The 24,546-nt window shown below is 37.4% G+C and overlaps 1 long non-coding RNA gene across 1 annotated transcript in view; it reads right to left on the minus strand.

Moving 5' to 3' along the window:
- LOC125100317 (uncharacterized) overlaps window positions 1-24,546 on the minus strand; it is a 57,210-nt gene that overhangs the window by 13,021 nt on the left and 19,643 nt on the right. The gene's annotated exons all lie outside the window — the stretch shown is intronic.

Consider the following 24,546-nt stretch of genomic DNA (forward strand, 5'->3'; position numbering starts at 1 on the left):
TGGGAATTTTTGGGTACCTCTGGTACAAGTCCTTTGAAATATCCTTAGTGATGGTGAATCTTCACCAATTGAGGTCAGATTTTATTTTTAGAGAGAGCAAAAAGCCAATCAAAGCCAAGCCTGCTATTTGAAATAAGTGATCAAGCTGAGTTGTTCCACTTCTAATCAAAATCAAAGCTTGCTTATAAATCCCAGAGTGGTGTGTTTATGTGGCTTTATAAGTTTCTACTGGCATTGGAGACAATTTTAGATAAAAGTTACAAATATATTCAGAGTATCATTAGAATATGTGATTGGCTTCCTAAAATAAAAATATTTGAGAAAAATAACATTTGGATGGATAGATTTTAATATATATATGAATTTTTTTAAAGTAGAAAGATATTTTTTCCCTCACACTAGACATCAAAATGAATTCTAGGTGAATTAGAAATGTTCTAAGTTAAACCATAAAAATCTAGAAGAAAGTATAGTTGATTAGCTGACATCATGGCAACAAAGAACAAACCCATAAGGAATACACTTGATATAAAATTGATGGTTGAAATACAGCTGGAAAAAATGTAAAGGAAAACACATGGAATAAAGAGATTTAGTAAATTCACACTTTTTAAAAATGGGATATTTTTCACTTTAGAAAAATCCTCAGATTGCTATACTCAGTAAAAACAAAGAAGCATGTCTCCCAGGCTGTGGAAGCATAAAATGACACAACTTTCCTTTAGGGCAAATTGGTCATATGTAAGAAAATGCCAGAAAAAACATGTATGCTGTTTGACCTAGTAAGTTAATTTATAAGAACTCATTTTAAGAAAATTATTATGAATCTGCAAAAATTTATATTTAAGGAAATTCTTTGTATTCATGAAAGACAAGAAAATCTGATGTCCAACTATAGAGGATTAACTTAGTACATTTTGGTCTCTCTATATAATAGAACAAATAATAACAGGAAAATGTTTCTAATATACAGGCTGTCAAACAATAACACATCTACAGCCATTTTACTTCTTTAGACAGACATTTACTCTATTTTCAAATAATCTTAATTCAATCATTAGAAACAGACCATTGGCATTGTGTGTGTGTGTGTGTGTGTGTGTGTGTGTGTGACAGATTTCTGCTTTTGAAACACTCCTAGGCTGTGTTGTAAGCCCTTCATTTTTGGGTAAAGTGTTACCTATTTATGGGATGTTTCTCTGTAGCAATGCCATATACTTTATGCCATTTTGGAACAAAGATGAACAAGAACACTGATGCTCACACAGCACTGCCTTCTTTGGTGGGCACATTGTGTTGCTTTACTTTTTCCTTTTAAGAGATGAGCTTTCGACTTCTGGAGACAGTCAGAGTAGGTGATTTAAAGCTTGTATTTATCACTTCAGGATTGAGTCTGTTTTTAAGGACTATTTAAATCATAGGGAACAACACTATCCAATCTACTCATACCTTTTCTCTACCAGGTGATCACTTAAACCCTATCTTTCTGCAGATCTTCACACATTTTCACATGTGTTTTCTTTTAGTTACATCTAAGAATATGATTTTGATTATTCATTTATTTTAGTGTGTTAAAGCTCGAGTTTCTTCATCACATTTCAGGCTTGTTTAATAGCTTAGAGAGGCTAAAATACCCTCAGTGAAATAACTAATCCTGCCTTCAGCTCCATAACAGAGTGTATATTCTGAGTACCTGAGAAGAAAATCCCCCAAAGAGTACCTTGTAGACATGTTGGTATGTTTCCGTTGGTGGGGGAAAAATGATTTTTAAGCTAAAAGAGGCTATTGAAAAAGAGATGATACTAAAATATTGGAAAATTTTTAAGGTTTTATTTTTCAAAGATTACATTTTGTGTGATTTTTCAAAAATACTGATAAAATAATTTTAATCACTAGATATATATTGTGGACTCAAGAGGAGTTAAAATATATACCATCTTTGATTTACTTGCTAAAGCTCTAGAAAGTTAAAGAAATTATTTTGAATTTTGTGAAATGCTATATGTAAAACACAGTTGTATTTCTCACTTTAGTGAAAAGTGATTTCAGAGGGGCAGTGTAGAACAAACATTAAGGTATGGACTTCAGAGTCAAACATAATAATCCGTTGGAGCCATGGCCCTGCCACACGCTCTCTGTGTTACTTTGGGCAAACTGTTCTATTTCCTTTTGGTACAAAGATATAAGAATAGATATCCTGAAAGTTCATTGAAAGATAAATGAAATAAAATGAAGAAGACTTGGCTCATGAGAAGCACTAAATTATTTGTGATTATTGTTTCCACTATTAGCACCAGTTAGTGTTAGTTTTTTTAATACCACGTTTTAACACTCACTAAATATCATCATGGTGTCCTCTCCTGAGCTGTCCACTCAATAAATTATGTTATCTCTCCAAGATCCATTCAATGCTAACTTTTTTCCTAACACTTCCTTGACTTTTCTGGTTTTTACTAATCTAATTGCTTCAGGAGTGATCCTTACCCTTTACCCCACATGAATCGTAAACTTGTAGAGATCAAGATAATGCCTTCTGTTGTTTCTGAATTGCTTAAAACTTATTTATTATATCCTCGCTCTGGCTATTTATTGCAATATAATAAATGCCCAAACCTAGTAACTTAAAATAACCATCTTATTATGTCTTGTGATTTCTCTGAATCAAGAATTTGGATAGGGTTTGGCCAGGTGGTTCTTCTCTTTCATGGATATGGACAGTCACTCCGTGGTATTCAGCTGGTATGGAGGTACAGAGGGCCAAAGATGACTTTGCTCACATTCTGGTGCTTTGGTGATGGAAAGATTGGGCTCAGCTGGGAATGTTAACAGGAATGTCAATGCCTACATGTGGAGTAAGCATGTTGTCTCTCCTGCGTGGTGGCCTCATGGTGATCGCTGGGCTTCTTACATGTCAGCTGAGGTCATTAAGTGCATGACCATATAGGGCTAAGAAGTCTTGTGGCATCATCATTATTGGTTGAAATAGTCACCAGCCCACCTAGATTCATGGGAAGTGGTCACAGTTCCCGAATTTTGATGGGAGAAGTGTCAAAGAATTTGAAGCCATGGTTTAAAGCTGCCACAATCCCTTGAGTAGATTCTATATCTGGTCATATTTATATCACCAATGATGTCTTATGGGTCAGGAGATATTCAATAAAGAAAGGAACTATAAGAAATAAACTTTTGAAAAATTGATTAAAAACTTAACTTTTGGGGGACACCTGAGTGGCACAGTCAATTAAATGTCCGACTCTTGGTTTCTGCTCAAGTCATGATCTCAGAGTCATGAGATTGACCTCCACATTGGGCTCCATGCTCAGTGTGGAGTCTGTTTGGGTTTCTCTCTCCCTCTCCCTTTGCCCTTTCCATTCATGGTTGTGCTCTTTCTCTCTCACACACACACAAATAAATAAATATATCTTTTTTTTTTTTAACTTAGCCTTTGCTTATATTTTCTATATTTAAGAAAAATCAAACTAATTATTTTAAAGTTTTTCATAGAAAGATAGCCTTATTAAATTTTATTACTAAAAAAAAATTACTACTATGAATTGACTATTTCCTTATAATCCTAAGCCTTATTAGGCTATCTCGATCTCCCTTCTTTTTCTTTCCGCGTGTGTGTGTGTGTGTGTGAGAGAGAGAGAGAGAGAGATCTGAAATCAGAAGATGTAGTGGTTTCTACTAATAGCTTTGTGTAAGCCACTTCTTTCTTCAGAGCCAAATTTTCTCTTTTGTAAGAATAATAATGATGATGATAACAATAACAATATTAAAATAGACAGTATTTAAAGTTTCATACAGCTCTAGAACTCTGCACCTCTGGGTTTACTATTTTTATAACAATAGTGAAAGAGAGGCAGAGAGTTTAGAAAGATGGCTGGTATTGGAAACAATAGGACATGGATTTTTGTTTGTGACCTGCCATCAGCTAGTGGTATAATCTTGGGGGATAATAATATTTCCTCAACTAAGTTTTCAAGGTCGTGGTGAGTTGGGTGGGATAATGTACATGAAAAATCTTGAGAAACTATAAAGAGTTGCATGGTTGGGAAACATTTCTCAGCCTTCTCAAATGGGTGAAGAGAAAGGAGCAGGTCACACCAGATGTTGGACAGGTTCTGTCCTTACACTAGACACTCTGGAGCAGTTCCGTGAGCATGCGTCCATGCTGGAATATTTCCAGCTCCAGAATCCGCAACGAAGCCCAGCCCACATACACATCACCCCCTTTTTCTTACTTGGAGGCTGCATTTCTAATCATTGAAAACATGCATATTGCCAGGGAAAGGCACTGATAATTCAGCCGCTGAGCCAGTATAGAGAAGTTATTCATGACTGGGTTCAATCCAAGGTCAAAAACATCAAACTCCAGCCATTAAGCAAAATGGTGACAGGCACGGTAGTGATGACCCAGAGTGAATATATTGCTCCTAGGAAGCAAGGTCAGGAATACAGCAGGCCTGAAAAAGGTTGCCGAGTCAGAGTCAGGAACAACCAGCCTACAGTCCAGAGGTCCATGTGAAATAGCACATTCCAGCTGGAGGAGAGGGGGGCAGTGAAGGGTAGGCCAGCCACCCCCCTGTCCTGTTACAGGAGAGGGAATCCTCAACCTCAATGTCTAACTACGTTTACACGTTTTGTTTCTGTGCTTCGACACTCCTTCTTCCCAGGGTCTAGACCTCCTCACCTTGACAAATCTGGTGAAGACATACAAAGGGACACACTCTAGCTTTCCTGCTGAAGACGGCGGTTTGTTTGGGCCTTGAAAGGCTCAGAGCAGGGTCTGGGCTTCCTTCTTAAAATCTGTCTCCTCCTCCTTCAGCTTCAGCCTCATTCCCTTTGGAACATTCCCTTTGGAAGGAGGCTGAACCTAATAGGTTTAAGGACTGTTGAATTTTTTAGAAGTTCACGCTTGTGTTCTCAGCAATGAGAACTGTCTCCTAACTTGTTTCTTTGTGTAGGCTTCACAAAAAACATCACTTGTGTCAGGGCAGCATGTAAAATGCAAAGCTCTGTGGGTAGTTCCCACGCTGACTAGAACTGGAGGAGTTTGCTTGTGGGGCTACAACATGTCATAGCACATGAAACTACAGAAAAGAGTGGCTGGTTTCAGCCTCCTCCTCTCCACAGAAGTGGCTGCAGACACCCACCCAGATACCAAAGTCAAGAAAGAGTCATGCTCTGCCTTGCCTCTGTTTAAAACATCTTCTGAAAGGCCAGCACTTGCCGGCCACTGCAGAGAACTCTCCTGCGGCTCTGGGTGTCTGGGAAATGCCTGTTTCATTAAGGATCCTGAACCCTATCATGTTATACTTCAGAAGTAGTGACCAGCCTACTTAAAACAAAGAAGCTTTGACCTTTCTCCCCTTCTGAAACCAAAAACAGATGAAGTTAAAGTGACTCATTTCCGGCTTTAAATATGCTCTAAAAAACATTTTTTCAAGTAGTTTTGGGCCTCAGGGTTTGAGGGATGGTTATTTTTTTTTTGGAAGGAGGGAGGTTGTTTTTCCTTTGCCTTATTTTTACATAAATATATCCCATACCCTTCTTGTCAAGGTCAACATATTTATTATTTATATTCATGGTGCAGCCCACTATACTTTTTTTTTTCCTTTTAGCTTCCTTACTTTCTTCCTTTTTTTTTTTTTTTTAATCTGTGTTGTTTATAACCATGACCCTTGATCCTCCAAGTCTTAAAACAGCTTGGCTTTCAGCAGCTAAATCTGACAAGGTCAGCATTTTTCTGTTTATTCTGAGAATACTATTTACCCTCTGGGGTTTTTAAAAGCAATTCTGTAAAACATCACTTGGAGAAAGTTTGTAGCATTCACAGAGACTTCCATAAAGTCAGATCACCATAAATGACAACTTCTTGCTCTGATTTTTGAACTCTGGGAATATTATCACTACTTATTTGATGCCTAAGCAGCAGTACTAACCAAGATTTTTAAAATATAATTATAGATTTAAAATAATCTCAATGTATATCACTTCTGGCACTTGACAACTTGAATCAAACACTAATCAAATAATTCTTGTGTTTTGTCCTTTAGACAAACATTTTCTATTAGGAATTGCATGATACATCATATTATTTATTTTAAGTCATAAATTAGGATAAAGAGAGGAAGTAGACCTTTTCAGTAAAATCAAGCTCTAGAACCAATCTACTTTTGATCCAAAGGTAACTCGTGAAGCATTTGGGGGCTCATAACTTGTGCTTAAGGACACAAAAGCTGTCTCAGAGCTGGCAAAATTGAAAGTGTTATTGGAAAAGAGACTATTATATTTGTCCAAGGTTCAAAGATAATCCATCAGGCCTGGCTACAGTTCTTCATTCCCTCGAGCTCGGCAGATCCCTTCGCTTCAGCCTGAGCCCATCAGATCCCAACAGGCCTCCAGATCAAGCAGCAAACACATCTTTCTAGCTACTCAGTTTCTGTAAAGAACATGCCTCCACCGCACACAGACCTCCCCACCGATAGGCTTGCAGGTAAAACCGAAATATGTAATACATTCAAATCTCATTAAGAAGTTTATCCACTACACTGTGAGAAGAAAACCTTTAACTCCAGCAAAAGCACTGCTAGTTATAAGGCACTGCACTAGCAAACAGACCTCTTTTTGGTGGTGGATGAAGGTGTTGGACGAGGGTCGGAAGGGGCTTAGAGGACACTCATGCCATTGGCAATGTTCTGCGGTTTCTTCAGGAAGAGTGAGGATACTTCCATCTCTGGCTCAGGAGGATCAAAGAGCAGGTGGTGCCCGGGAGGATAAACGCTGCTAAGTCTGCATTTATTCCTTTAGCCCTAACTGTACACTAATTCAATAAGGAGGCCTAATAAAATAATGCATTTTTCAAAATGCTTAGCTGGCATTTCGGGCGGGGTGGGCAATTTTTATTATTTACCGAGGAATGCATCTTGAAGGAATTGGTGAATCGAGTAAGTCCGCGCTGTAGGCTGCTCTGGCCTCCAGGGGTCACCCTTCCCTTTAATGACTCTACGACAATACTCAGAGACCCCCACCCTGAGGGACTTTGGTCTTTTAGCAATTTCTTGTGCCCTAGTAACTCTGAGAGTCCCCGAGATTGCTTTTATGTTCAAGAATGTGTGCTGGTTGTCACTTTCCCCCACAGCCAGCCATCTGTCTCTGTCGGCTGCCACACCCTTCTGCCTGCAACCTCTTGCTGCCTGACTCTGACTTCTGCCATTTCTGCTCCCCGTGTGCCATTTTGTGCCTAGTGTGGACATGGGCTTATCTCGATTTTCCCCAGAGCCCAGTCAATAGCAAGCTGAGATATTTAACAAAATTTCGTTGAAGCCTTAGGGATAACAGAAGGAAGGAAATCACAAGAGAAAAATTTTTAAAAAGGGAAAGAAATATAGGACGGGATACTAGATTTGTGTGACTCTTTCCAGAATGTGTATACCGCCACAAGGATTATTTACTAAAGTCTCTTTTTTACACACACTTACACACACACCCCCACACACATACACACACCCTTCTTACTTCGTGTTGCTATGTCTAGCTTACTTCTCTCTCATCTGGAATCAAGACCCTCAAATCCTCTGTGATTGCACACAGAGGGGAATATTTATTTTCCTAAAAGGAAACCTGATGTGATCTTCAAAGAATATAATCCTTTATATTATCATATATGCCAACTTTTCTCTGAACATTCTCATTCTTTCCAATGGCTCAGACTTTCTCAGAATAAAATCTTTGCTTTGCCTTATTTTATTTATTTTAATCAAGAAGCGGGGGCAGGGAGTTGTGTGTTTAAAAGACAGGATGTTTCTCGATTCTACTCATTCATTTTCAATCAAATATTGGCATCTACCTGGGTAATCCATTCCACCAGGGAGTTAGCAACTAAAATCAAGCACCCAATGTGATTTAAGGAGAAGTCCTGGTGGTTTAAGATCACTCAGAATTTAAAAAAAAAAAAAAAAGTGTACAGCAGAGTTGCAAGCATAAAGGGAGAAGGCAAGAACTCCATTCTGGAGGCTGACGGGTAAGTCGGTTCAGATTTTAGACTTTGTAGACAGACGGAGGAACTGTTAGCAATTAGATGAGATAGTGACACTTTTGGGAGAAAAGTGAAGACTGGAAGGATTGTATATGGAGTGACAGGGGGTAGAAGAGAAAACTACAAAGCTGATCTGAAAGTAGAATTTTTAATATACTGTATCTCCTCAGTGAAGTGGACTTCCTTGTTAAAGGCTGGAGAGTGATTAGAAAACCCAGGATGACTAACTCTGGACTGGCCAGGGGCAAGAGACATGAAATAAAAACCTCTCTGGGGTCTGCCACTGTGATTTCACCTGCCCTCTTCTTCAGGGACTTAAATCAAGTATTTGGTGCCCCTGCAAACTAATGTGGTTAAAATATTTGTTCACATTGATGCAAAACAGGACCTCATGGGGTGCCTGGGTGGCTCAGTCCGTTAAGCATCTGACTTCAGCTCAGGTAGTGTTCTCGGGGTCCTGGGATCTAGTCTTGCATCAGGCTCTGCACTCAGTGAGGTGTCTGCTTGTCCTTCTCCCTCTGTCCCTCTCCCTGCTCTCTCTCTCTCAAATAAATAAATCTTAGAAAGAAAGAAAGAAAGAAAAAAAGAAAGAAAGAAAGAAGAAAGGAAACGAAAGACCCTCATGAGGGAAAGATTAAGAAGGAAGATTTCTATTGGTGGCAGCTTACACCACTGACCCAAATTAGATTACTTCACTCAATAAATCAAAGACATATCTGAGAAGATATTCTGGGGACTAGCTATTGTTATTTGACCAGCTCATCTCCATCCCATGAGGAATACTTTAAAAGGTATTTCTCCCAACAGTATATAACTTTTCTTGGAAATTTTCCAATAAAGTGAATCCTTCCAACTTGTTAATTTCCCAGTGATGTCCCTTAGAGACCAGGAACCCTGGGCACCATCCAGCTGGTCCACCTCTCAACGTGAATTTACCAGTTTCGTGGTATTGCCACCTAGAGCCACAGACATTTGGCACCACTGAACACATGACTCATTCCCTACTTATCCACATGATAGAAAACAAACAGTGCATTTCAGAGCACAAGATCTCTCCCCCGTGAGGATGACCACTCAATGTTGCTGAATTAAAGTTAATAGAAGTGGTCGGTCTCAGGGCACAAAAAGTAGAATGCAGGTCAGACGCAGGAGATGTAAATCCAAAATGTGCAGCCTCAGTCACCTGGATGTGATAAGTCAAATGAAGTTTGGGGCCACTTCTTTGTGCTGCCATGTCTTAAGGAAACATTTAAGAGATTTCCCGAGAAATGTGCTCCATTCTAGCTTATGCAATAAAAAGAACTTGGGACTTCTCAAGGCTGCCATTTCATTAACATGTTTTGCATGTAAATTTCCAATTGGTTTCTTTATACTCACTTTTAAAATGAATATATTCTTCTGCATTAACATTTTATATAAAATCATGATCTAGACATGTACATGTACTGCTAAAATTAAATCATCAATAATCACTATCTCAAATGAATTACATTCCAAAAGCTCTGGCTAATGATTTATCTCTTCGTCATGGAACCGATCTCTATCAGATTGATTTATGTAGCAGCCAATCATGTTTCAGTAAACTTGCAGCATGCACATGCATCTTTAAGTGATGATAAGCTGTGACTCTCCATTTATTTGTACAACACCAGCAACAAAAAAAGAAAGAAAAGAAGGAGAAATTCCCAGCCTCTTTCAAAAGCTTCACACAGGGACCAAATCCTCTAAGAAGTGATAATAGCCAATTCTGTATAAATTTTTAGAACAACTGATATAGTATCAAGCATATACAAAAACAGTCACAAAAACAGTAAACATTAAAATGGTGACATCTGATAGAGAGAATTCTTTGCCTTTGCGTGTTTACATTATTTGCTTTGATAGCAAGGTACCTTTTTGCACATTTACATTATTTGCTTTGATAGTAGATGCTTTTGTTAGTTGTTGAAGTGATTGACAACCTCATGCTGTTCTATTTAATTGCCTTTTCTGCAATGCAAGGTTCTGTGTTTAGAAGACGCTGTTTCATAAATAAACCAAAGTGTGTGTGTGTGTGTGTGTGTGTGTGTCTACTACAGAGGTTTCGTTTCTCAAGCCAATTCTGTAACTATTCAGCTACAGCTGTCGCCATATTTATCTGTATTTACATTAAAGTTCATTCTTATCCTTCATGTTTTTTTTGCCTTTCCTATGGGTAAGGAGATTAATGGATCTCCTTAAGAGAATAAAAACCTTTTCATATGGTTCTTCATATTTAAGGGAAGAGTGAGGCATTGGACATACAATGTTTTAGCAAAATATGCAAAAAGTTTCAAATTTAAAGGTCTCAACAATTACTCCCTGCAAGACTATTTCAAATAAGTAAAACCTGTAAGAATGAATATATTAATTAATTATAAGATTAATTATAATTATAATTATATATATAATTATAATATATAATTATATAATTATATATATAATTATATAATTATATATTATAATTATATATATAATTATAATTATAATTAATCTTATAATTAATTATAAGAATAAGAATTAATATATTAATTCTGCCCGAGTTTACATACTAGTTTTTGAATTTCTTCTCTCAATAAAATCCAAGTAGCAAACTTTTCCAGTTAACAAAACCTCATATAGAAACTCCAAAGGGTTTCTCACATGATGATTTCAAAAATCTTCTGTCATTCCAAGTTTGATTAACATTGTTGTGGTAGACAATATGTGGAGCTCAATATTGTAAAATCTCAAGCATTTTTTTACTTAATCTAAAAATTAAGTTCCAGTAATTCTTAAAAGTAATCTATTACTATACTTGTCCTCAGGATGTATTTCAAAGTAATTAGTCTTGTTTTTTTGTTTGTGTGTGTGTGGGGGGGGGTTTCAATTTAATCACTCTTGTCTCTCTGTTATAGGTCTAGATGATTTTAAACACATTTGATGAATTCCGCAGTTCAGCACAGATGGGTATAAATACTATGAGGACTTCTCCCCCAATTCTCTGTTGTGAGTGTAAATCAAAGAGACAGTGATTTTAGAGGCAAAGAGATGGAGAAACGAAACTTAGACAAAGGCTTTCAACTGGACTGAGAAATAAAAGTTGGGCAAGATGACTGTTTTGATTGTTAAATGAGGCAGAGTGATGCAGGGAAAATGCTTAAATTTAAATCCTGAACCTAACACTTGTAGCTGTGTAATTGTGTAAATCTCTTAACCATTCTGAGTTGTTTCTTCTTCTATAAAAATGGAAATATGCATTATCTACTTTACAAGAAACAACCAACACTGGATAGCTTGGAAAAGGGGAAGCCAAGGGAATAAATATGGAGCCCTCACACCCTGCTGTCTGAGTCTCAGCTCTCATTGGCCAAATCCAGAGAGCAGGAAAGCCAATGATGCAAATCACAAAGCAAGTCTCCAGGGCAGAGGGCTGTGGAGAATGGTGAAGAGTAAATTATGAAAGATAAATGGAAATATCAGTATAGAGATGAAACGAAGGAGTATGACTTTAAAATAAAAGAGAACCCAGAGGCAATCATGCTTTGATGACATAGAGCAAGACTATAAAGGAAGTTAATACATAGAGTGAACTCTAAAGTATGAGTAGTTAATCACATTAAAAAAAAAAAAAAAAAAGATAGGCAGAAAGAATTCTTGGCAGAAAAGATAGTATTGGCAATGGCCCCGAGGAAAGAGCTCAGTGTTTGTGAGATTTGGAAGACCCATGTAGCTTCATAAGTCAAGGTAAGGAATTTGATATAATCGGTTGTGCAATGGATTTTAAACATGTGAGTGGTATTTAGAAGGATCCTTCTCGATCGTGTGTGAAGAAAAAATTTAACAAGAAAAATGGGGGGGGGTAAAGAAAAAAAGGAAAAGGAATAATTTAAAAAATAAACATATAATGGATCAGATGTCAAATGGCAAAGCCAAATGATTAAAAACGAAGGAATCCATACAGACCACAAAGCTTACATGTGTTCAGAAGAAGGACAGTGCCTTTCAACTTGAGTTAGCAATGAAGGTTTTATGGAAGACAGAACTTTATCTATAAAAGCTTAATGTAGCTATTAAAGGCTAATATAGAATTAGAGCAAATAGAGAGAAGGGAGGTGCCAATTCCAGAATAGGAAGAAATGGAAGTCAGGTGGATACAGGAATATTTGGGAAAGAATGAAGGAGGGTCTTTAGGGAGAAGCAGAGGAAGATGGAACTGAATATAGGGAGGAGCAGAATATACACGTTTCTGGGCATTAGTGAATTAATTCTCTGTTTTTTAAAGATAAGGTTTTAATTCTTAACCAGGTCTTTCAATAAGTTTGGTGAGATTTTCAGGTATTTTGGACACTAAGATACTTTTGGATTTTTCCCCTCAAGTCATATCATATAACCAAGTAACTTGCTCTTGATCCAACTTAGGTAAGGCTGGTTCTGACTAATCATTTCCCCCCAAATCAGAAATACCTGAATTAAAACACACTTAAAAGGAGGTTTGCCAGGCTGGTCACATAAGCATTGCTCACATTATCTGCTAGTTTAAAGTACACATCATTGCTTCCCTGGTGCAGAAATTGAGAAAGAACTATTTATTTGTTCTCACTATTTTTTTTTAAACTAGGAAATCTGATATTGTTGATTATGAAAAACAAGTTATCTTTTCACTGGCCTACCAAATGCCAGGATAAGTTGAAATAGCATTTATACAAATTTCTTTTTTAAAAAAAGATCTTATTTATTTATTTGTGACAGAGAGAGAGAGAGAGAGAGCGAATGCACAAGCGGGGCGAGTGGCAGGTAGAGGAAGAAGCAAGATCCCCGCTGAGCAAGAAGCCCAATGTGGGGTTTGATCCCAGGACCCTGGAATCATGACCTGAGCCAAAGGCAGATACTTAACCAACTGAGCCACCCAGGCATTCCATAAATATCTAAGAATATAATTGTAGTTCTAAAAGATTATTGAAAGCTATTTGGGGGGGACAGTAAAGCTTCAATGTCATTCTTGTACTATGCATGCAATACTTCATATGGAAATGTTTGGTTATTTTTTTCCCTAAAATAGCACAGAACTCTCAAATTGTTGTGGTTTTTAATTCCCAGAATGTATCTATTTCTCTTAGTGGAAGAAATGTAATTGGCAAAATACATAATTCTCTAAACAATTTATAATCTATTATAGTCAATATCTATCAAATAATAAATGATATAAATATTACACATTCACATGTAGATCTGAAGAACCAGAGTATCTAACATACTTGCTCAAGGTCACACAACAAGGCAAAGGCACAAGTGAAACTTGAACTGAGAAACAACTGGGGAAAATCATTTTCTCACATCTCTTATTTGCAATACTTTGAACCTCCCTCTGAGGGCATCAGAGTCATTAATAAAACTCACAGTAGTCTTAATTCCCCTGCAAGGAAGGTGAAAAGTTGTACATATGTTAGTATTTCACAATAAAAAAGCTAGTAATGACCAAGTGAAATTCAGTCAAAGATAAAGTAAATGAGGAACATTTATCAAGACTCATGTTACAAACTGGCTAACTTAGAGGACCCAAACATTCTTCAAAACTCGTGATGTTACTGTCTCTGTGATTTCACTGTTTGATGCATGGCTATCTCTTTCAACAGATTATAAGAAAATGAATGATTGGATATTAGTAATTCAACTGGATTCATTCTTGAAATGGTTTTGGCTTCTTTTCTATCTATCTGAAACCCACAATTTATTTAAGGTTCTGCTTACTATCCACCTTCACCAAGGCTTCTTGACTATAGAGATCATGATCTATCCCCCTTTTTTGACCACACTCCATATTACTTTTGGGTGGAAATTTCCCCCGCAATGAGTGCAGTCTTAAGGACATAAATTCAGGTGCGTATCTTACCTCGAAGAGGTAAAAGCAGTTTTGGGTCCTCCTGCCAAAACTATTCTCTCACCACCATATCACAGCTCTTCAGTTAAGTCTGGCCAACTGGATTCTCTCTACTAGGACTCTGAATCTCGAGCAGAGTATTATAAGAACAAAATACAAGAAGAGAAGAAAAGACTAGACACAATCATTGTAAAGGACCACCTCAGAAGTATATATAGGAATTCAATCAATATCTACTGAATTAACTTGAATGAGAAGAGTACACAAGAAAATAATCATTGAGTAAGAAAACTGTTCGTTGAGTTAGGCTTTCTTAATAAGATCTGAAAACATCAAAATGCAGACTATTCATTAACCGCAAAATCGTCTATAAAATGAAGCCTCATTCATGTTGAAATTCTACCACTTTTTGTTGAACACTAGACTGAAGACTTTTTATCTCATTGTTAAATTTCATTAAGACCAACAGAAGAGAGAGGAATTTGGAATTAATAGTCGAAGGACAGTGAAATAATAAAATAGAGTTCACTATGCCCCATGGCCTTTTCTACAATATTTAGTACATTCCTTTGATAAGCAAATACCAAGATCACATTGCATTCCTAACACACTAGGAACATGCACAAATAGAGATTGATTTCATTTTTTTTTATTCAAAAATTCTAAATGATTCCCTTAGATTGCTTGTGAATAGCACTGTTTCCAGTATTTGGAAACTTCATTGTGCTGTCAATGATTTTCACAAATAAAAGAATACATAAAACACAGAAAGCAGTGTATAGGGGTGTAAATAAACCACAGAAGTGATAACAGTAATACAGCCTCCTGATATAGAACTTTACTGTTTAAAAGCACTTTAATGATTGTGGTTGGAATGATTTATATTATGCAAAAGGAATTACATGGTAGAATTTAATAAATGGTCTTTAAATACCACTCACAGATACAACATTCAGAGAACCAACATTTTTAGAAAAATATGTACCTTACTCACAATATGTAGTATATACTACATATACTATATATATCATAATATATATTATGTATGTATAAAAGTTTTTTCAATAATTTTGGCATAAGGATATATTTCATTTTTTCCCAGAGTAAGTAAATATTGATATTGGCTTTTTATACTCAAAGGATGATAAGGATAATACTGAATTATTTCTTTTCACAGTAATGCTTAAAGCATTTGGCTTTCCTAAATAATTCATGTAATTTTCCCCCTGTTAATACCCATTTGTATAACTGTATATGATGAAAGTTAAGAAGTGCCCCATCAGGAGGGGATGAAAGGCTGGCAACACTTGAAAAATTATAAACTAAACAGAAGTGATGGTTATAGTCCCCCTTCACATAAAAAATCATAAAGTATTTCCTGTTTTGTCCCATTTCTCAGTTGGAACATACTCTCACAGAGGGAACATGAATAGATTAAAATCTAACTTTTTCCTTCTTTAAGAAAACATAAGCATAATCACTTTTGATTTCTTTTAAGTTAGTTCAATAAACAATGAGTACTATTTTAAAACTAGAGGCATTCCATGGGAATCTCTCTGGAAAGAAATAACTTGTATTGAATGTCATTTTATGAGTTAAGTTTATGGAAAGCTATAATCTTTTTGCAATATAGAGTGCAGTAAAAACTAATTCATACATGTCCCTTTTCATCCAGCACATACAAGAGACCCAAATTATATCTGTCGAACATGACCTAAGGTGATTTTTTTTTCTGCAAGAAACAAAGGGATATTAAAATTGCAGGCACTTGTCAGGAGTTTCCTTAATTTACAAAGGATCTGCTCAATGCTGAGCACACTGGGATGTGGCAGTTTTGTCCTAAAAGGATTCTCACATCGTCATCCATAATGAGACGGTTTCACGCCGTAGACAAAAAGGGTGTGGGGACAAGGACAGGAGAGCGAACAGGAGGTTACTCAAATCCAGTTCTTCTCTTCAAGAACTGGGAAACTTTTATCAAGATCTTAGAAGCCCTACCCGGAGATAAATAAAATACCAAGGGTATACTAACATCCCTAAGATCTTTTTTTTTTTAAGATTTTATTTATTTATTTGACAGACAGAGATCACAAGTAGGCAGAGAGGCAGGCAGAGAGAGAGGAGGAAGCAGGCTCCCTGCTGAGCAGAGAGCCCGATGCGGGGCTCGATCCCAGGACCCTGAGATCATGACCTGAGCCGAAGGCAGAGGCTTTAACCCACTGAGCCACCCAGGCCACCCTAAGATCTTCTAAAGTTAAAAGCTAATGAGAAATTTTGACAGGCTAGACACATACTCACCTCCATACAGACAAAGGGCCAAATATGCTGAAAATATACTTATGTATCTTGAGAGCTGGTAACTTCTGTAATGTGTTATTTTTGTTCTTTGTGTTTATTTCCAGGTAGCTCTTAGCAATAAAACCCTAAGAAGAAAAGGACACCACACATTTGTTTCAGGGCTGTGTGGGAAGAGAACTAGGGAGGCTGTATCTGACCTGGAGTTGTATAGGAGAAGCTAGAGATCTAAATGTGTTGAAGAAGTTAGAAAAGAGAAAAAAGAGGGATCTTTGTGGTCGTCCAGAAGAAATAATAAAAGGGAAGTGAGTAAAAGGTATGGAATGGATACTATCCCTTTACCAATAATATTTATTAACATTTGTTTTATTGTATCTCTACCTTTCTAGAATTCTAAGTTTTATAATGAATAAGACTATATGGTCAATAAGCAATTGATAATTTTATGCTAGAATAATATCTTGCTTTTGTAGTGTACACATTTGCACATTTGTACACATTGTCAGCTCATTTTCTACTCATATTCATCAGCCACATTTTATGAGTAAAAAAAATGAGGCTTAGAAATACTAGTTTGCAGACCTATTAACTGTAGAAACAAGGACTAGAAACTGAGTTTCTAATTCTGTATTTTACTTTGAATGGTATAAATGTGTTTGAATACAACTCTTCTGAGCAGAGAACAGGAATGATTTCTAAATGCAATGCTAAATCTGAAATATTGTGGTCAGTAGGTATTACAATGTAGATATTTTAGCATAAATAATTATGGCTGCGCCGTAGTGGCCTGCTTTTGCTTATCCAAAACAATAATCAAAAATCCTTTAAAAATAACATTGACATATACTTTGTCTTCTTTTAAATAGGAGGATAAATTTTGATGGATTGCTTTGTCCTAAAAATGTTCTGAAATCTCCTTTAGATCTTCTTTATCCTCAGTGTTCTATACATAAGACAGATGCCAAGATCTCTCTATCTCTACTTCTCTCTGTCTCTGTCTCTCTTTCTCATTCCTAGCCATTCAGCACAATATTGCTCCCCCTTGATTTCCTCCTCCCAGACTCTTGCTCCCTAGCCTACCCTCCAACAGCCCCATTTTTGCTATAGGTGATCCTCTCTGCCTCTCATGTTTTCAGGAATTATACTGTCATCCTGCACTCAAACCCCTTTAAGCTTTGGGAAAAGCTCCCCAGAATTCTGGTGGAGAAAAATGTCCCTCCTCGTTATATATACCACTAAATGTCTTTCCATTTTTTTCTAACCCTTAACCAATTTTAAGGGTGTAGTACATGCTTCTTGGGGTCAGGTGCATGATTCATAATGGTTCTCCCTTTCCAAAAACAGTTCCTTGATTCATGATTATAAAACCAACCTCTTCTTCTAGAATATAAATGATTAATTCATGACAGGTGACTGATTCAAGGGTAGCAGATTCGGCTTCTCCTTTCCAGAAACTTGAAATGTAAAATCTGGAGCTAGATTATGACTACTCTTATCATGGCGAGCACTGAGTAATGTACAGAATTGTTGAATCACTATGTTGTACACTTAAAACTAACAGAACATGATTTGTCAACTACGCTTCAATAATAAAAAAAAATACTAAAAATAAATAAAATAAAATCTAGAGACACGGAATGAAATGTGCTAGGGCTCCTGTGAGCAGGGATGTAGTGAGGTAGTCACAAATCAAACTCCTGCTTCTGAGCGTTCCAGAGCTTTCCTGCTTCCTTCCTTTCCAGGGTTGTGTGTCAGCTTATCACTGGATTCACTGTTGTACTCAACATTATTCTGGTAAAACTGCAAGCCAAAGTCTGTTTTTGCTACTGGAGAAATCTATTTTCCAAAAGAAGTTAAACAAGGAGATGGTTGGTTAAAGGAATAAGCTATCCCAGTGGGAAATCATAAAGGTGATGGACACTTTAAACCCTTCAATTTGAAATACAAAAAAGTATACATTTACTTCTAGTTGTTTTTATATCTGTGACTTGGAGTTTCTACTACTATTCTTGTATAAGCCACAGCCAAAATACAATAATCATGATTTCTCATTTTAAACTTCTTTAAGGTGAAATAGAGTTTTAAGCCAAATGTAAAGCAATCTGGGTACATAAATCTTCCAAATTTTAAATATCTTTTTTCTGGACTCATAGTTGTCTTACCCACACCTGATTCTTGAACAATATTTTTTTAAGTTTTTGTTTTAATTACAGCTTATTAACATAGAGTGTGATATTAATTTCACGTGTACAATATAGTGGTTCAACACTTTTGTACATCACCGTGTCTGAGCAATATTGACTTAACGATTTGCCCTTACCAACTTTTCCCAAGTATTTCATTTAGTTTTGACCCACAACTACACTCTCCTTTTTAACCATCAGGATCCAGATACTAAATTAAATAAAATAATTATAATACTACAATAAACATGAACACGTTTGGAAACAAACATCGTTTACTCTTAAAAGCATTTAGCTTACTAATAGAAAAAAGTTGCAGGAGAGTGATAGAGAAAAACTTATATCTAATGTGTATATTTAGCAGGCTGTGGGTTTTAGTGCATTTTATAGGGGAAAGAGAGGGCATCTATCAACTGGAGAATTGGTTAAGTGAATGTAGATTAAATGAGTAGCCACTGGACTTAAAACCAAAAGAGGCCTGACTGAACATATCTTAACAGACAAAACAACTACATTTATCAGGCACTAAATAACCACATACTTCATCCACTTTATTGAATTGAGGTAGAAAAGAGAGTTTTGAGGAAACTTTTAGATTGAAAAATGTATAGTTTTTCTCTAAAGTTAGAGACTACACCTTCCAGCAATAATCCTTACCTGTTTCTTATTATGACTGAAAATAGCTTTAATCAAGGGTGCCTGGGGGGCTCAGTTGGTTAAGTGTCTGCCTTTGGCTTGGTTCATGACCCCAGGGTCCTGGGATCAAGCCCTGCCTCAGGCTCCCTGCTTGGTGGGGAGCCTGCTTCTCCCTCTCCCTCTGCCACTCTCCCTGTTTGTGTTTGCTTTCTCTCTTTGTGTCAAATAAACAAATAAAATCTTAAGAAAAAAAAAGAAAGAAAGAAAGAAAGAAGGAAAGAAAGAAAGAAAGAAAAAAGAAAGAAAGAAAATAGCTTTATCAGTAAGTGGTCACTGGGAATTAGAGAATGAGATTTTTACCTTACAAAGAGAATATATATAAAATACACACACAAATATATAAATAGGTTATACAAAATGGTATATAAATTATATATAACATATTAATATATTACATTTAATGTATTTACATTTTATAAATAATATATATTATAATATTGGCTGAAATTTATCTACGTACATGGCCAATATTACTAGACACTCTGGCTATCAGTGGTATTGTGTTTGCTAACTTAGATTTAATGTGACCCCTAAGTTTGATGTCAAAATGACACCAGAAAGCGAAGTGTGCCTTTAGTTGACTGTATTAGAAGATATGATAAAGAACATGGAAGTGCCACTTGAAAATTCATCAGATGCTCTTCCATATCATTAGGTTGTGAATTTCTAAGGTGCTATGGCCATCCATATGTGCTGGTTAATCCCCGGAAAGAGAAAATCAACAATTATGGATTATTTGTGAAGTTTACATGGTGCTGTTCATCATAAATCCAAAGGAGATAATATATCATGCAAATGCAACAGCGGAGTAGCATATATTCAGAATACCTATAGGTAATTCAGGGCTAATGAGAGCCTTTCAAGAAATGCATTGATACACAAGGTACCAAACTGCTAATTCCTAACAAATGGAATCACCCCAAATTTCTTGACTGAACCAGCCCTGCCAAGAATGGCACTTCCAAGTCACTTCCTAGTTCAGGATCTCTTGTGTTTATTTTGCCAGTAATGACTGTGTAACCTCAAATGACAAGAAGGGGTCACCCGCACTGAGTTCCTACTCTGCAAGCCAACTGGCATCAAAGCCAAGCCTATTACCACCAAGGACTGCTGAGCTAAGAGTGTGAGGAGAACCAACAGAGACAGATGTTAAAGAAACAGAGGAAAGGGGAGCTAAAGCCATTGATCACAAGTGATAGGGATGCTGTGAGTCACCACCAGAGGCAACGCAGAAAAGCTGTCATTTTCTGGGTAGCAACAGGAGTGCATGCTGGCATGAAGCATTCAGAATGGGGTGGCTCACACTAGAGGAATAATGTCACACTGCCCAAGAGTAAACACACAAGTGGGACACTAACAGCAAAAGGATTGCCCACCAGCAGCTCCTGGGCGAGGAAAGGACTAAGTCATTCATACTGTGCCTGTGGAACTCTCTGCAGGGCTCCATTGATCTTGTGGTCTGCACTCATGCACATGGCTTGAAATACCTTCAGCTCTGTCATCTATAAACACAAGCAAAGATCACTCCCTCTCCCTGTTTTAGGAAGGACACTGACAATGACTGCACAGGCTCTGCAGGTAGGTGCAAGTTGGGGCAATAATTAAATATCATCTTTTGTAGATCTCTCCTCCACTCGATGGGACATTTCAGGGACTGAAATGTGAAACCATAGTTTTAGAATGTATTAGAATGTATTGGGATGAAGAGGGGTTATCTCAAGCTGATCCAGTCTCTGTACGCGGGATATGAATTTTTAGAGGAGATCTCAAATGATAGATTCACTAAGGCCCATCCTAAAATATAAGATGCCTATCTTTGAATCCCAGTACCTGGGAGGTATTTCTTTCATAATAGTTACATTACTCCACTTTGAAATAGAATAATTTGGTCATCTACGAATTCATCCATTCAGCAAATATTTTTTCAACATCTATCATGTGGCAATCACTGTGCTGGTATTATCTTGCTAATGAACAAGATGGAAAATGTTCTTGCCTTTATGGAGTCACTTGTCATGATGATAGATATTTTAGAAGTTAAACAAATTATTGTGAAAATTAAAATTCAGATAAAGATAAGAAGAGATGCCAGTAGCCTAGACTTTAGTCCCCATCAAGGCTGACTTGTCTAGTCTGTGTATATCCAGTAGCAGTTAGGACTATGCCTGGCACAGAGCAAATCCCAATAACAATAGTTTATTAAATTGAGCCAATGAATGTAAGAACAATTTCTGGTAAGGTTGTAAGAACAATTTGATTTGTGAAATTTTAGAAGTAATGTCTTTCCCCTCCCATCAGTATAGAATATGCTTTTCATTCCCTAAATAAATAGTAATGGAAAGTTCTTTAAAAAGTATTTCTGATATAGGCTATTTTTAATGTGTTAGATTTTCAGATTTGAGCTATATTTTCGGAAATTTAGAGCAAACATTTGGTGTAGTTTACTGTAACATTTGAACCTGAATCAGAGGTTCCACCCTTTTTGATGCATAAGCTAAAATCCTATCCTGCTTCCCTCATTTTAGGTAGGGTTCTTATGAAACCTGCATTAGCTATTTAAAACTTTCAAATATACTTTTGAACAGGGTATAGGAGACCAGAGAGAAAAATGAGGATGCCGCTTGACAAGACTTAACATCTGGAAGATTCCACTAGCCTGAATGAATGAGTGATACACCCATTTCTACAAGACTCACTCATAGGGAAATTATTTGGCTACCCAACATAAGCTAAGTAATATATCCTTGTGCCTTCCTGAGATTAGCCTCTGCTCCTTGTACTTCCGGAATGGATAATGAGCTCCCTACAGTCAGGGAGTTACTGTCGAGCATAGAAGGGGACCTCGAACTCCATTCCAGCATTAAAGACAGCACTGCTCGGTCCATTTGCGGCTATGATTGTAAAATATTTGAAATATTACCCACAGATAAATCCAAAAATATCCTTTACCCAGTCCTAGAAACTTTAAAGAATAATATACATGCTTATTATAGGTTTCCTTAATGAGTGACACAGGTTTACACATGCATTATCTCAAAGTCCTCATCTCAGGGTGCCTCGGTGGCTGAGACCCTTGAGCATCAGACTCTTGATATTGACTCAGGTCATGATCTTGGGGTGTTGAGATCGAGTCCCACGTCAGACTCACTGGGGAGTCGGCTTGCGATTGTCTCCCTCTCCCTCTGCCCCTCCCCCCACTTGCCCACAGGTCCCTCTCTAAATAAATAAATAAATAAATAAATATCCTCATCTTGTTGTATGCTTCATATTTTCTTGTTGCTGAGGACATTATAGATAGATGATCCCTGGCATGTAAGGGCCAGAAAGAGGTAATGAATGGTTTTCTAATAAAGATTTAAATCTATATTTAAATCTGTAATTGCCCCCTTTACTCTTCACAAAGGGGTGTGATTCAATTTAGGGAGGTTTACTCTACTCTAGGACGCAAATATACATTGCACTTAGACCCTTAAAGAGTTTACATTTCAATGAGAAGAAACATCTTGTGAGGGCACAGAGGATGAAAAGGGGTGAGGGAGTGGATTTGGAGGCAAAGCGACAGTCCCAGCGTCAGGGGGCAGGGGGGCCCAGTATTGAACTCTGTAAGTTGTGATACCAGAATGAAGGGATGGGTTAAAGGCACTGAAGAGGCCGAATCACACATCACGGGCTGTGAATGCAGGTGGGGGCGGCAATGAGCCAGAGCCTCCAACGGCAGGGGGCGCTGCAGCGGACACAGAGTTCACCCGCCGGATGTATCTAACCTTTGTAACACTGTATCTGCAGGGATTATTTATTTAGTTTAAGTTTGGGACATTATCCTGTGAGAATCCAGATGCTTTGGTACATTTTATCTTCAGAATTTAACAGAAAAGTCTATCCTTGCCTAGGGTAGCATTTGCTGCAATAAATCATGACATGCTGGGTTTTAGCTGTGGCTGTAAACCGAAATATGTCTTTTTTTAACTTCTACTCAGTGGTCCCAGTTCTGCCCTCAGGAACTAACACAGATTAAGTTGAATCCCTCTACTGTGTGGCAACGCTGGAACTGTCACTAGGACGGCCCCTTGCCTTAGCCCCCCGGGTCCTTGGGTCCTTCCGCCTATCCGTGTGGATATGGACTCTGCTCCCAGTGCCACGCTGGTCACCCTCCTCCACACACACTGCAATTTGTCACATCTCTTGTATAAGAAAGGAAACCCAAACAGGACCCGTTTCCAGAGCTGTGACAGCTGAGAGTACACAGGCACTGCCGCCATCCTCCTCCGGCCCGCTCTGTGTTCACGAAGACACCCGCAAATTGCTATCAGTCTTTTTAAGCAACCCCTCATACTGTTGGTGGCTCCCGATGCACCCACACTCAGAGACACTTATCCCACGGGCTTTGGAAATCCATCTGTCCCCATACAACTTCCTCTCATTTAAACTAGGAGTCAAACTTACATTACGTAGCAGCAAAGATGTCTGTCGCATTTCATGGGGAAAAGGAGCATTTATAATCCCCCTTACGAAAACAGCCCGCATCTAAGGAGCTATCATGATGTGCCAGAAAATGTGTTACTCTTTTTTTTTTTTTTTTTAAGATTTTATTTGACAGACAGAGATCACAATTATGCAGAGAGGCAGGCAGAGAGAGAGGGGGAAGCAGGCTCCCCACGGAGCAAAGAGCCAGATGCGGGGCTCGATTCTGCGACCCTGAGATCATGACCTGAGCCCAAAGCAGAGGCTTAACCCACTGAGCCACCCAGGCGCCCCTGTGTTACTCTTTTTAAAGAATTACATCCTTAAAAAAAGCTAAATTGTGGATTTTATCATAAAACTAATATGAACAAATAGTAAGACATCAAGTTTAAAAAGGCATGCTATGAAAAGCCAATCGTATACTCCTATCTTACCTTATTACAGTTATCCACGTTTTGTATGTCCTACCAAAAAATTTTCTGTGCATGTATATTATATGTTTTTATTTAGTAGGTATGATAGTCTGAGCTTAGATGTTTTAAATCTAGTGCTTGGCAATCATTTTGTCAAATCACATCCAAGGTCATCTAAATCTTTCCAGAAGCCACATATTACCTTGTGTGAAAGTCCCACACCCAGTATTTCATTCAATTCTAAGAGCAATCTATGCATTGGGTCTTATTATCTTCAGTAAACATACAGAAGATTGAAGCTTAAAGACATTATCACATTGCCTGATTCTACACATTTGAAAAGTAACTCAATAAGCATTCAAGTGCATACCTGTCTACGGTGTTTAACCATCTAAAAAACAGTTTTCACAGGTGGGTTTGATAATATGTCACAAACAGGATTTTTAATTGCATAATAATAGCTCTTCCTTTATAATTTGAAATGGTACAATAAGATTTAAACTGTGGCTCAAGCATTTTATCACGGCCAGAAATGTTAAAATAGCTCAGACTGTGCTGACCTAGTTCATCTCTGGAGTC

This window comes from Lutra lutra, chromosome 5, assembly GCF_902655055.1.
Source record: "Lutra lutra chromosome 5, mLutLut1.2, whole genome shotgun sequence".
Taxonomy (NCBI): Eukaryota; Metazoa; Chordata; class Mammalia; order Carnivora; family Mustelidae; genus Lutra; species Lutra lutra.